Below are 14,473 nucleotides of genomic sequence, written 5' to 3'. Positions count from 1 at the left end.
ACACAAATTTCAGAATATTTTAAATTGATTCGATTGCATGAACACAAATCCCTCTTATATTGTCAAACAAACCATACAAATGAAATTTGAGAGTTGTACTATGAATTTTTATTTTTTTTTAATGTTCTGTTAACCGTCTTTTCGATTATCCATCATACCCTTGGTCCGGTGCCCTGACAGATAATCGAGGTTCTACTGTAATAATATTAATGTCCGACTGGTATATTATTTGACAAATAATGACATGATTTTGAAGTCAGTTTGATAAATAATGACATGATTTCGAAGTCAGTTAAGTATGATATAATGCCCTAGGCTCTAGGGCATTATTTTGAAAAATTACGCCCTAGGGTATTAAATTTAAATAACTAGTTAAATACTGTCAAGTTGACAAATAACAACCCAAGTAAAACTATGGTTACCACAATTACGTTACGACTATTGCTGGTAAATGTACTTATTTGAAAACTAATTAATTCAAAATTCCTTCAATTTTTTGCCTATAAAAAATAATTTAGTCGGACATTAAATGTTGAAGGCACCACGGGTATTAACGATAATATCGCTTTCAGTCAACTTATATCCCTCAGGCCAAAGGCCCTCGGTATATACACCATTGACCTCAAGTGTTATTATCCTTATAATACCCTTGGTACCTTAACTATAATCTCACAATCAGCCCATAGAAGGTGTCAAACAAATAAAATATTTGGGAATCATACTTGATAATTTATTAACAATTAAACGATTACTTTATTGATTACAGTTAATTTATTTAATGGAAATTAAGGTAATAATAATAATGTTTATTCAAAAATAATCAAATATAAAATCTTCCTGAGACTAAAAACATATTTAAGTGTATAATTAATAAGAATTAACATAGGAAGCCACAAGGAAATAAATCTGCACTTAGCTATAGCCCAAAGTAACTCCTGTTATTTATCCAAATCTTTACTAGTCAAACACATTTGTTTTGAAATTCCAGCAGTTTCTTCTTTTTATACCTTTTAAATATCTGGTGGTTGTTCCTAAAACAAAGACATAAATAAAAATTCTACATTGTGTACCATAAAAAAATCATAAAAATGTGGAAAGTATCACAAGAATAAAGAAAAGTCCCAGATATAAAATTCACTATTAAAATAAAAATAGTAAATAATTATTTATATCTGACACTTTTCTTATTGGAACTTCTTTCTGGTAACATCCTTAATCTCTGACTTTTACAATTTATAAGACAAGAGATGATGAATAAAGAAAGGGAAAAGGACTATGCAGTATACAGTTACATTCTGCTTTCATTAATCTAGAAAAAAGATCAGAAAGATAATTCAAAGTCCGAAATTGTAAAAGTCAAAAAGAGATTAAGGATGTACCAGAAAGGGGTTCCAATAAGAAAAGTTTCAGATTTAAATAATTATTTACTATTTTAATAGTGAATTTTGTATCGGGGACTTTTCTCTTTTCTTTAAGAGATATCGCTGAAGCATCCTAATAGTAGATAACTATTTTTGAAATTCCACTTAAATAGACAATTTGATTTCGTTTTGATTCAGAGGTGTGCAGGCAGCTCCACTGGGGACGCCGTAAGGCAGAAACAACTGTCTGGAGATTGTGTATCGCCTCTGGATCGAAAGGAAACATAAACTGTCTCTTCACTATCACAAGAGTATTTTAATATTTTTATTGAATAAAAGTAGTCAAAAAAAAAGGACTAGTTGGTGGAGCGAAGAGATAAAAATAGCTGTGAAAGAAAAGAAAGTACCATGGAGAGCTTATCTAGAAAATAACAGTTAATAAGCAAGGAAGCTTGTGAAAGAAAAAGTTAAAAAAGCTAAATTGGAACAGTGGGAGAGATTTGGAGAAAAGATGGAGCAAGACAGTAGTAGGACAAACCAAAAATTGTTCTATTAAGGTCTGAAAAAATGAGAGGTAAATCAGGTAGTACTGTCGTGCAAATAAAAAAAAATAAAATGGAGAAACACTTACCCAACCACAAGATATAGTTAATAGATGGAGTAAATATTCCAAAGAGTTGAGTAATGAAATAACAATGGAAGAATTAACGGAAGCCATTGCAAAAATGAAAAATGGTAAAGTGGCAGGAATAGATAATATCAAAACACGATTGTTGAAATATATGGGGGAATCTGCATTACACTACTTACACAAATTACTGATAACAATTTGGAAACAGAAACGCATCCCAGAAGATTGGGCAACAGCAGTAATGGCTCTTCTGGTAAAGAAGGGAGGTAAAAAAGTTATGTTCAAATTATCGAGGTATTTTCATGCTAAGTGTACCGGCTAAGATTTATGAATGAACACTGGAGATGAGACTGAGAAAGAAAGTGGAACATCAACTAGACGATGCACAAAAAGGTTTCTGACCGGGCACAGTGTCCAAGATCATATCTTTACTATAAGACAATGGAAAAAGCCTTTGACAAGGTACCCGGACATCACATTTGGAAAGGGCTTGAACTGTTCGATGTTGGAGGAGAACTAATTGATGCAAGTAAAATTTATGTACTGGAACATTGTGCGATCATTAAACTGTGAATCAAACAAATTTGCTAATACACAAGGAGTAAGGCAAGGTGGAGTTTTAAGCTCACTGCTATTCATTATATTATATATATGAATGAACCAATAAAAAAAATGCAGTAGAGTCCCGAAAATTAGATTTAGGTTAAAATTGATTAAAAAGTATAACTCTGAGTAAATGTGTATCTACAGATGACATTGCATTGATACCAAGTTCAGAGAAATCTTTACAAAGCAACCTAAATTTATAGACGAGAGAACTTGCAGACAAAGGAATGAAAATAAAATTAGCAAAGACTAAAACTTTACTTATTTCCAAGACACTGAGAGAAATCCATATAAACCTCGACGGAAATTTAGTAGAACATATGAATGATTTTGAATATTTATAAACTATAATAGACAAAAAATGCAAAAAAAATGAACAACAGAATTGCTAAAACATCACGATTATATCATTCCCTCACTACAGGTTTCATTAGCAAAAGAGAAATTAGTGAGAAGACAAAAGGGACAGTATATTATATACCTCCCTTCTCTGCTTCATGGAAGTGAAACATGGCTGGCTTTCCTAATAATTAAGCTTGAATTATCACATCTTTATTATTATTGTAGACATTTAAAATCCTTATTAATTGAATTACATTAAACTTACCACTTATAAAATGTTTACTTTTCATATTTTAATTTTAGTTCCCTTATATCTCTTCTTCTTGTGGCTTTTATCCATTGTCCCCAGCTTTGTTTGGATAATTCATTTAAATGTATTGCATGGGGAGCCTTGGGAACAGTACAAAATAAGACTTTTCCCTGTCTGCCCTACTCCCACAATTTACAATACAAGTTACATGTATAAGCTTCCCAAGAAAGAAAAACTGATAACTGCTATGGACTAATTCAGTTCTGTAGGCGATAAACTACTTTATATTTGATTGGCTGCACAATCGACAATAAAAACAAACAGGATATTCTTTACAAATGTAAATATTAGGATTAGGTTATGTTATGTTATGTGCCCCCAGTTAGGCCATATTCGGAAGTTCCTTGTCCCTTTGCTTGATTGGCACAGCGATAATTTTCGTTTAATACTGTCCGCTGTCATGAGCCGCTGTCACATCCGCTGTCATTTTACACTCAAATGTCCATAGAATTTCTTACACTTACACTCAAAAGTGTAACACTAAAAAACAAAGGAACAGACCTAATATTAAAAAAGAAAAGGTTTATTAACAGAGGAAAGGTTAGTAGATCTCACCACAGGTTTCAAATTTGCCTCCTGATGCGAATCACATCCGTCACCTTTCACTGCCACCGAAAGAATCACCAAACACATTTTATAACCGACCTTATAAAATAAGTGAACGACAACGAACGAACGAACACGAACACAAATTACAGATTCACAGATAGCGCAGGATTTGTCAAAAGTCATGTTCCACCAATCACAATGCCGACATCAGCGCCTCTGACTAAACGGAAGGAAAATAAATACGATTACATGTTTTTTATTAGAGTTAGCGGGGCATGATATAAAATAAGTCATAAGTGAACGACAACGAACGAACGAACACGAACACAGATTACAGATTCACAGATAGCGCACGATTTGTCAAAAGTCATGTTCCACCAATCACAATGCCGACATCAGCGCCTCTGACTAAACGGAAGGAAAATAAATACGATTACATGTTTTTTTATTAGAGTTAGCGGGGCATGATCATAGAGTTATATATTAGCATAGAGAGAGTGTCATTCAGAGCGAAGTGACGACACCATCTTTTTTATTTGGATTAGTGCTGTTTCACTCTTACGCATAGTAAAGCTGCTACAGTTGTCCTCCTCTTCCGTGCCTATATTCACACTTAATGTCATCATAGATTTTCGATACAATGTGTTAGAAAGAGATGCAGCAAACCAGTCCATGAGATCTTGTCGTCAGGAAGCGCGGAAGGTAGGCTCCCTCTATGTTAATATATACCTCTATGGGCATGATAAGTAACAACATGGTAACAACTGACGTGACATCAGCGATAAGTCCAGATAAGTCAAAAGTCAAATCACATGCACCAACCTTTAGAATATAAATATTCTATAGCCTGGCTCACACGAGTCGTGTACTTGGCTTGGCAAATAATCGTCACTTGCCATGTCGTCTGAGTGGGTTATAGTCCAGGAAAATAAGGTTTTTTCCATGACACTCGAGCAGCCAGGGTACTGAAGCGTTTTTTCGACAGGTAATACCTATGAGAACAAATTGTGACTATTTCCTGCGTAGGATCTGGCGGCCATTTTTATTTATAAACAATTTAATGTCGAAAAACGGCATTTTTTCAATGAACTGTCAACGGATGGAATAGGCACGAAGACAATAGACCGTGATAGTCGTGACGTCAAAACGTCAAAAAAAAAGTTTTCCAAACACGTTGTGTCTAGGTACACGCTAAAATGTACGCAAATAAAAAAGTTAAACTTCATCAAGCTAGTGACTATTTAGCGTGGGCAGTGACTGTATATTTTGATACACGCTATTTTGATATGTTTAGTGTTTGTTTGATAGAAAAATATTTGTTATGACGTTTAATTCTACCTAACTTTTTTATTTGCGTACACGGTAGCGTATACCCTAGACACAACGTGTTTGGAAAAATTTTGACGTTTTGACGTCACACTATCATGGTCCATTAATGCAGCCACGATACAAGAGAGAGGTCCTAGAGAGAGACAGACAAGGTGCTGGAAACTTTGACAGGCCGTGTAATTTGAGTTGCCTATATCAACTTAAATCGGGGAAATGTAAAATTCTAAATATAAAAGTAACATAAAAACATAATCAAGGACTTCTTCACTTTATATAAAACAGTCACTAATTTAGTATTTAAATAGTTTTAAAATTATTTAACTCCCAAATGCTTTAGGAAAGTAGGTATTTGTTTTGATAAATACAAATAACAATTCTGAAAAGTATTTAAACTGATTTAAACACGAAGTATAGTACTATGTACTCTATTTACTCTGTAAATACAAAAAAGTATTTAAATTTTGAAATATGTACTGCCAATCAGCCCTGAAAGTTAAAATATGAGGTCCATTCAACGAACTGTCAATACTGATTCAATCGGGTCCATTTATATAGGCAACTCAAATTACACGGCCTGTCAAATTCTCCAGCACCTTGTCTGTCTCTCTGTAGAACCTCTTTCTTGTATGTTGGTGGCAATCCATAGATATAACAGGGCCTGGATTCCGTGCACTGTAGATATCTACATGTCGCTTTCTATCGATGTCAATTTTCGTAAAAATATTTGAATTTTAGCTTTAATTGAATTATTTTCTAGTTTTGCTAGGTTATACTCTAATTGATGCTGAAGTGAGACTTAGTAAAACAAGAAAATATTTGAATTAAAACTAAAAATTAAAATATATTCACACTGCGCATATCGCTTTCTATTAATGTCAATATATTTGAATTTTTAGTTTTAATTCAAATATTTTCTTGTTTTACTAAGTCTCACTTCAGCATCAATTAGAGTATAACCTAGCAAAACTAGAAAATAATTCAATTAAAGCTAAAATTCAAATATTTTTACGAAAATTGACACCAATAGAAAGCGACATGTAGATATCTACAGTGCACGGAATCCAGGGCCAGAATAGATTAGGCCAGTTCGAAAAATAGCGTAACGCGGAACAGTTCGGGTCGGTGGTCTATCTATCTCTCTCTACCGGCGCTTAGCTTTCTCTCTCTAGCATATGATGGCCGCCGCCTGTGTGTCACTGTCGTTCCGTTATTCCGATTTATTTTATATTCTAAAGTCCACTTTACATCAACAATAAATTGGACAAGAAATTGACCAAGTTATTCAAGGCCAAATTTGACGTGTAAAAGCACACTTTGACATCTAAGTTTGTTCGTTATAAACTTCACGTGAAGAAATTGACGAAAAAGAAAATTGTTCTATTTTTTCATTTATTTGGCGTGAATTCAGTGTCACCAACCTGTGTCCATTTGGCGGGAAGTGGAAGTAGAGCTGTAGAGCTTTTTGTTTATTATTATTTGTTGAGGTTGAGTCTTTCATGTTCATGACAACCTAAAAATTTTGATTGGAAAATGCATATAAGATAAGGGGGTGGGAAAATGGAAATTAGTGGCTTTTTTGCAGTTCTGTCTGTTAGTTTTGCTCTGGCTGGGTCTCTTTTGTTTAAACAATTATGTAAGTATTATAAAAACGTTTTCAATTTTCTGTATTCTTTAGGAAACGAATTATTTATGCATATTATTACCTGTAAATAGTAGTACCTATTTCCTATTTCTTTTGATTTTTAATTGTAAAGAATAGAAAAATTACCATTCATTTTAATTTTTTAGAATCAGCTGAAAGTGGTCTACAAAAAAACCAGGAAGGAAACGTATTATAGCCTTGTTGTGGCTATGAAAGGCAAAAGAAAGATACCTATAAAAAGTGTATTGACTAGTTGGAAGAAACTCCACATTGTCGATGCATAATAAGATATTACTTTATAAACAAATATCAAGACCTAGGAATGGAACCTGGATAATATAGTCATCAAGAAGATAGCAGGAGGTCATGAGCAACAACAACTTCATAAGTATGAGAATATTGAGGAAATCCAGCTCCTCGATATCTACTACTGGACAAACTAGAAGATTGAAGAGGACAAAGCCTTTTGAACTAGTTTGAGTGATAGGTGATAGTGAAAAGCAGAGCGTAGTGCTTGTGTGCCTGTGTATGTTAGAATAGTGCACGATCTTGTTAGATTAGATAAGAGACGCTATAGGGTAAGCTCTTCATTTTAAGGAACAGTAGTAATTTAGGTTAAATTAAAATTGCTCATTGGTCAGTTATGACCAGATTGTAATTCTCTGATGTTTGGCAAAAAGGGCTGAAGTCAGAATTGCACATCAATAATGTTTTGATGATTTCTGGACCATAAAAAAAGTGTTGCAGACTTAAACTGTATGTACCAATAAAAAGAGCCGATTTTTCTGGTCCAGAAATCATCAAAACATTATCGATGTGCAATTCTGACTTAAGCCCTTTTTCCCAAACATCAGAGAATTGCAATGTACAATTCAATACAAATGAATCATCATCGTAGTGATGATTATGGAAAAAAATATATATATAGAAATATATATATTTTGTGCAATAAAAATGTTTATATTTATCAAGGATGTATTATTTGGTATGGCCACATATACTTCTGGTATATCGTCGGTGATGTGACAATACCTCCTATCTGCTTTTTCATGAATTTTGTAGGAGACGAAAAACCATTTTTAGGGTCATCTGTTTTCACATGTAAATTTTGACATGTTTTGTAGTAAATAGATAATTGAATTTACTACAAAACATGTCAAAAAATATCATATGAAAACAGGAGGTGACTGTAAAAAAAGTTTTTAGTCTCTCTTACAAAATGGTTAACAGTTAATAGAGAGACAGATAATCGAGGTTCCACTGTATAGTGAAATTTGGACACCCGACACCCCATACAAATTTTATGGGGGTTTTGTTCGTTTAAACCCCCCCCCCCCCCAAACTTTTGTGTAAGTTACAATTGAATTATTATTGTGGTACTATTAAACACAATGTTTTTAAAACTTTTTTGCCTCTTAGTACTTTTTTGAAGTCAGTTTTTATCGTGATATTTTGAATATTTGTCAAATCCACCACATATTTGTATATGGTTAAGTACGATTGTAGAGACTAATAATATGAAAATTTATTTATGATGTACATTTTTAGGTATATTTTGAACCATTTTAAAAAGAAGCCATATCTTGATAAAAAGAGCTTTATCGAAAAAATAGAAAGAGGTAAAAAAGTTTTAAAAACACAGTGTTTAACTAATGGTACCGCAGAAATAATTTAATTGGAACGTACCCAAAAGTTTGGGGGGGTTAAAGGGAACAAAACCCCCATAAAATTTTTATGGGGTGCACAAATTTCACTATAATTTTTCTTTAAGATGTTACTGCAATAATATTGCTTCATGTCCATTTTCAATAAAAAATCTTTAATAGTTTTCGATATATTCGAAAAAATCGAATTTTCATTTTGTATCTTCAAAGGGCTGTAACTTTTTTTGTGTGCATATTTGTACTAAGGTAAGTTAGGTTCATTCAAATTATTTTTGGTCCCAGAATATGTGATTTAATTTACGACCAATCTTTTCGGGACACCCTGTATAATAAATGGGATTAGCTGGCTTAAAAATTCATAATCTACGTTCTGTAGAAAATATACAGTTTTTGGTTTCTTTTTAACTAGATCTTAATATCTAACCAAGCATTTTAAGACCTTTTTATTATTTTTTCGATGATATATTCATGTTTTTAGTTTGTTCAAAATATTCTAGATGATTGTACACTATAATAGATAGCCAACTAAATAAACACAAAAATTTTATTTTTGTTACAGCCTGTATATAAGTTTACCTATATATACAGTGCATTACGCACCACCTTAAAAATTGGGCATTTTTGATGTCTCGAATTTCCTAAACCTGTTGTCCCATCTAAGTGATTTTTTTATAATAATATAGCCTGAGGCTATAGGTTACTGCCTTATGCTTGTCATGCACGGGGAGCTATACTGTAATATATATTATATCACATCGCTCTCTATAGTAATGAGTGAGCCTGCACATACGGAACCATTAGTTCCCTGTCTGCAGGCTCACTCATTACTATAGAGAGCGATATGATATAATATACATATATTACAGTATAGCTACCAGTGCATAACAAGCTTAAGGATGTAACCCATAGCCTAGGCTATATTATAAAAAAATCACTCAGATGAGACAACAGGTTTAGAAAATTCGAGACATCAAAAATGCCCTATTTTTAAGGTGGTGCGTTAATTTCTTGGAGAAGTGTATTGTAATTTAATGTAAATAATGTAATATCCAATAATTGTAATTTAATATAAGATGTAATATAAGTTCCTTAAAAATATATTTTTTATTTCCCACCATACATTCTCCACAGGTCTAAATATCGATGCTAGACGTCCACCGGAGGTCCTCTCAGGACGTTAGATGGACGTTCGGCAGCAAGACATTGGACCAAACTGGGACATCCTATGAAGGTCCAATTGACATTCACTGAACGTCCCCTCGGACGTTAGGTGGACGTCCATTGGACGTTTGGCAACGTGGCATTTGGACCAAAATAGGACGTCCTGTTAAGGTCCAATTTACGTCCCCTGGGACGTCCGATTAAGGTCCAATGTACGTCCCTTCGGACCTTAAGTGGACGTCCAACAGACATTCGGTAGCGCGACATTTGGACCAAAATAGGACGTTCCTTGGACGAAAACGGACCTCCCTAAAGTCTGTGAAGGACATCCTTGTGCTATTAGGGATGTAGGTATATAGTATCTTTATTCTATTATATTCTACTCTATTTCAAACCTATTCTATATAAGTATCTACACATTACACCTATTATCATCATCATCATTCTCTTTGCCTTATCCCTATGCAGTGTCGGCTTCCCTAATTGCATTTCTCCACACAATTCTATCTTGAGTCATATCAATGTTAATCCCCTTTACCAACATGTCCTGCCTTATCGTCTTCTTTGGTCTTCCTCTCCTACTCCTTCCAGGAATCTGCACTTCAGCTATTCTTCGTATTGGGTGATTAACGTCTCGATGTTGAACATGACCAAACCATCTTAACCTATGCTCTCTCATTTTGGCATCAATTGGTGCCACACCTAGACTTCCCCTAATATACTCATATCTAATTTTATCCTTCTTTGTCACTCCACTCATCCATCTAAGCATTCTCATTTCCACCACATGCATTCGTTGTTCCGCTTTCTTTTTCACTGCCCAACATTCAGTTCCGCGCATCATAGCCGGTCTTGTGGCTGTTTTATAGAATTTTCCCTTCAGCTTCATTGGAATTTTTCTGTCACAACACACCACTCGCTTCTTTCCACTTCATCCATCCAGCCCTAATTCTACTGCATGCATCTCCATCTATTTCTCCATTACTCTGTAATACCGATCCTAGGTACTTAAAACTATTGCTTTTCACAATCATTTCACCTATTATATTATATTTTACTTTATTCTATACTATATATCTATTCTAATCTATCTATATATTTCAATCTGTTACATTCTACTCTATTCTGTTTTAAATCAAATACTTTATTAGTAAGTATCTACATATATATTATATCTATTCTATTATATTCTACTCTATTCTATTTCAGTTTATTTTATACTATATATCTATTATACTCTATCTCTCTATTTTATTTATTTTATTAATCTGTTCTATTCTATTCTGTTTCAAATCAAACACTTTACTCAAACAAAGAAACAAACGACATTCAAAAGCTTCTAATAAAAAAATCATTGCATTGGTACTACTGAAAATATTGACATTTTTACAACATTTATTCCAAGTTCCTTCAATTTTTTTGAGGACAAGAAAATTTTGCTTTCAAGAAATTCACGAATTTATTGGCGTCAAGTTAATAACGAACAAACTTGGATGTCAAATTGTGCTTTGAGAACACGTCAAATTTGGCCTTGAATAACTTGGTCAATTTATTGTTCAATTTATTGTTGATGTAAAGTGCACTTTAGGTTATTCCCACCTCTTGCTAGATACGCTCAAGGCCGCGTCTCACCTTCAAATAATTTGATCAAACAGTTTGAGGAAACTTGACGTACGAGAGGAAGTACGTCAAAGTGACGTCACAATTGCAGTTTGTTGAAATTCTAAAAATCGGTGTTCTCACGATCAGTCTAGTTTGATCAAATTTTCTGTATTAAGAGTTGTCTAACTTGTTTGAACTTTCTAATCCACAATGAAAATTGAAAATGAAATGAAAAGGCTGGAGTGAGGAGTGCTGAAGGGAGTTGTGACTTTACTTTGTTGTCAAGTACTAAGTAGGGCACCTATTACCACTGTTCGAGCATATCAGGCAGAAAAAATAGAAAAGAAAGAATGTAGGCTAGCTGGACTTTTTCCATGAAATGAAAGCCCTAATAAAAACTAAATTGTGTACAAGAAGACATTGGGAAAAATACATCTATGAGTGAAAGCATCAACAGTGCCAACAGGTACGAATCAAAGATTGAATTAACAGTAGTTAATCAATTAAATTAACCTATGTATTTATATTTAAACAATATTGTTCTTTACAGATTAATTGTTGCTTTACGCTATGTAGGCACAGGGCTCACATTAAAAAGGGTAAGCTTTTCCACGACAATTGCATATAATTTTTCTAAATTAGCAATAAATTTAATAGCAAATGGCAGCATAGGCGTAACCAGGGGGGGGTTTTGGGGGTTATAACCCCCCCATTGGGATGTACTTTGAGCTCTATACACTTAACACCATAGCCCTCAGAGGCCTTCCAGTAGTTGTAACCCCCCCCTTTCAGGTAGTTGTAACCCCCCCCTTTCAGGTAGTTGTAACCCCCCCTTAGGATCATCCTGGTTACGCCTATGAATGGCAGTTTTCACATTGGGTGCATTCAGCAGACGCAATCGCTAACTAATCGATTAGTAATCGATTTGTGATTTACATACTGAATGTCACAATTTATGTGGCATTCAGCAGAAAATCACTAATCGATTAGTTAGCGATTGTGTCTGCTGAATGCACCCAATGTCTAGAAGCTATGGATGGAAACATGGTGAACTTTCAACCTCTCAGAAGGGATACTATAGAAATTATAAAGGAACTGACAGCCATTACTTTTTGCTGTATTATATTATGCAGATGGTCAATTTCTTATTGCAGATATAAGAAGAAATGATCCAAATATATCAGATTTGAATTTCAGATTTTTTAATAGCTATTGGTGCAGTTAGCAACATTCGGCTGTGAATAAGTTTAAAATGTAAATTATTTTAGTGCGTTTTTAGTTAAACCTTATTGTATATTTGAAGATTTACAATTATTATTACACTGATAATTAATATAATTAGTTTTATTAATATTATGAGTGGCCAAAATAAATAAAACAAGTGTTTTATTTCGACTAACAAACCAGAAACAATCCTACTACTAGTGCAGTGATGTTAAAAAGGGATTTAAAAATGGTGTGCTGTATTTTTAAACTGGATATCAAGTAAATGATATATGTCATATCAACAAAGTTATTTCCTAGTGCTAATGGCACAGCTCAAGATGGACTACCAAGATCAAAATCAACAGATGCCAGGTTTATCCACACAAATGCAATCAATTATCCCACAATATTTATCACAACCAAATCCTTAGCCTTTCAACCTAAACCTAGTAGGTAGTTGGTACATATATATCAAAACCCACAAGCATTCCAACACTTGGACGAATAATAAGCCCCAAACTCTGTCTCTGAATTGTAGAAGGTAGAAAGTAACAAACCAAAAAGCAATCAGAAGTCCTGATGAGAAAAAATCTAGAAAACAAACAAGAGTAACCATTGGCTACAAAAGCTGCTGTACATAAATAACTTGTTTAGTATGCACGCTAAAGAAAGCAAAGAAGGAAATCAAGGAAGGAAAGATCAACAAAACAATTTTAATATGTAGCGAAGCCACCACTGATATACAGTGTCTCACAGCTTAAATGATGCAGTCACTACTCAATAGGGCTTTTCATCAATTGTCATTTGTTTCGAGCTTCTGTCATATGTTGTATACAGTAGGAAAAATGAAAGAATACCCATGGACGAACATATAAAACACGCTGTATTTTCCTGTCACCGTGTCACACAAAAAATTGGCCAACGCAAGTACATGTAATAATTATTGTTACATGTACTTGCACTGGACAATTTTCTTTGTGACACGGTGACAGGAAAATACAGCGTGTTTTATATGTTCGTTCATGGGTATTCTTTCATTTTTCCGACTGTAATATTAATATACAGGGATTATTCAACATATGACAGACGCTCGAAACAAATGACTGTGAATGAAAAGCTCTATAAAACTAGCTTGTGTCAGTTGCTCAATATGTATTAGAAAAAAATTACATACTGAAAGTAAGTTAGTATAAGTCTTTTAAAATAGCATAAGCTGTTTTGGGTTTCAAGTATACCATACATAAATATTAATAAACCTTTGAAATAAATTTAATCATTTAGGATATTACAAAAGAATAATCTACATGAACTGCAAGAAATAAATCTTCTATCAGCCAAAGAAATGGGCATATTACATTATTTGTGTTCACTAGGGAGCATATTAACAAAGATTGTAACTTTTGGAATTCAGTAATATTTGCTGATGAAAATAAACTTGTTTGGGTCCGATAGACTAAAGAACTAAAACTAAAAAAAATGAAAGCACGTAGGAGGTGGAGTGATGATGTGGGGGTGTATGTTGTCTGCAGGAGTACGTAACATGCATTTTATTAACAGTAATATGAACCAATACATATATTTGGATATACTAACACATCGTCTCACTGCTAGTGCTCAAAAATTACGTATCGATGATAATTACCCATTTTATCAGGACATTGATCCAAAACATATATGTGAAATTTAATAAAAAATTTTCTTCTTGGTAAAAGGTATATTAGTTTAAAAAGCCCTAAAGGGCTACAAACATGTGAACAAAACGTTTTCGCTCTGTAACAAGAGCATCATCAGCATAGTTAGGAGGTGGCAGGCAACAATATAACATAATGACCTAATTACCTTTTGACCCACTTACAACGTGTGGGAGTCATATGTTGCTTTAGGGCCGTATCCTTAGGAATTTCTATCCATCCTTTGGATTTTTCAAATGTAGTTATTTATATAAGACTTTTGTCTCCTTTTTAAAGGGCTTTGACCTTTGTATTTTTTTTTGGTTGGCTCACCATGTTATTGTAACACTGATGATGCTCTTGTTACAGAGCGAAAATGTTTTGTTCACATGTTTGTAGC

General features: G+C 33.6%; 2 long non-coding RNA genes across 2 annotated transcripts; one reads left to right on the top strand and one right to left on the bottom strand.

The window, feature by feature from the left end:
* Positions 1–716: 716 nt before the first annotated feature.
* Positions 717–4,781, bottom strand: LOC126887977 (uncharacterized). The gene is made up of 3 exons (XR_007699322.1): positions 3,806–4,781; positions 3,206–3,730; positions 717–1,031 (listed from the first exon to the last, which is right to left on the bottom strand). It is a non-coding gene; the product is annotated as an uncharacterized LOC126887977 (long non-coding RNA).
* A 6,475-nt stretch (positions 4,782–11,256) lies between these two features.
* LOC126887969 (uncharacterized) lies at positions 11,257–12,575 on the top strand. Its single transcript, XR_007699319.1, has 2 exons — positions 11,257–11,663; positions 11,748–12,575. It is a non-coding gene; the product is annotated as an uncharacterized LOC126887969 (long non-coding RNA).
* The last annotated feature ends 1,898 nt before the right edge of the window (positions 12,576–14,473 follow it).

The sequence above is a fragment of the Diabrotica virgifera genome, chromosome 1 (genome assembly GCF_917563875.1).
Source record: "Diabrotica virgifera virgifera chromosome 1, PGI_DIABVI_V3a".
In the NCBI taxonomy this organism is placed as follows: domain Eukaryota; kingdom Metazoa; phylum Arthropoda; class Insecta; order Coleoptera; family Chrysomelidae; genus Diabrotica; species Diabrotica virgifera.
The sequence above is the reverse complement of the archived record's forward strand: the minus strand, read 5'-3'. Positions and strand labels throughout refer to the sequence as shown.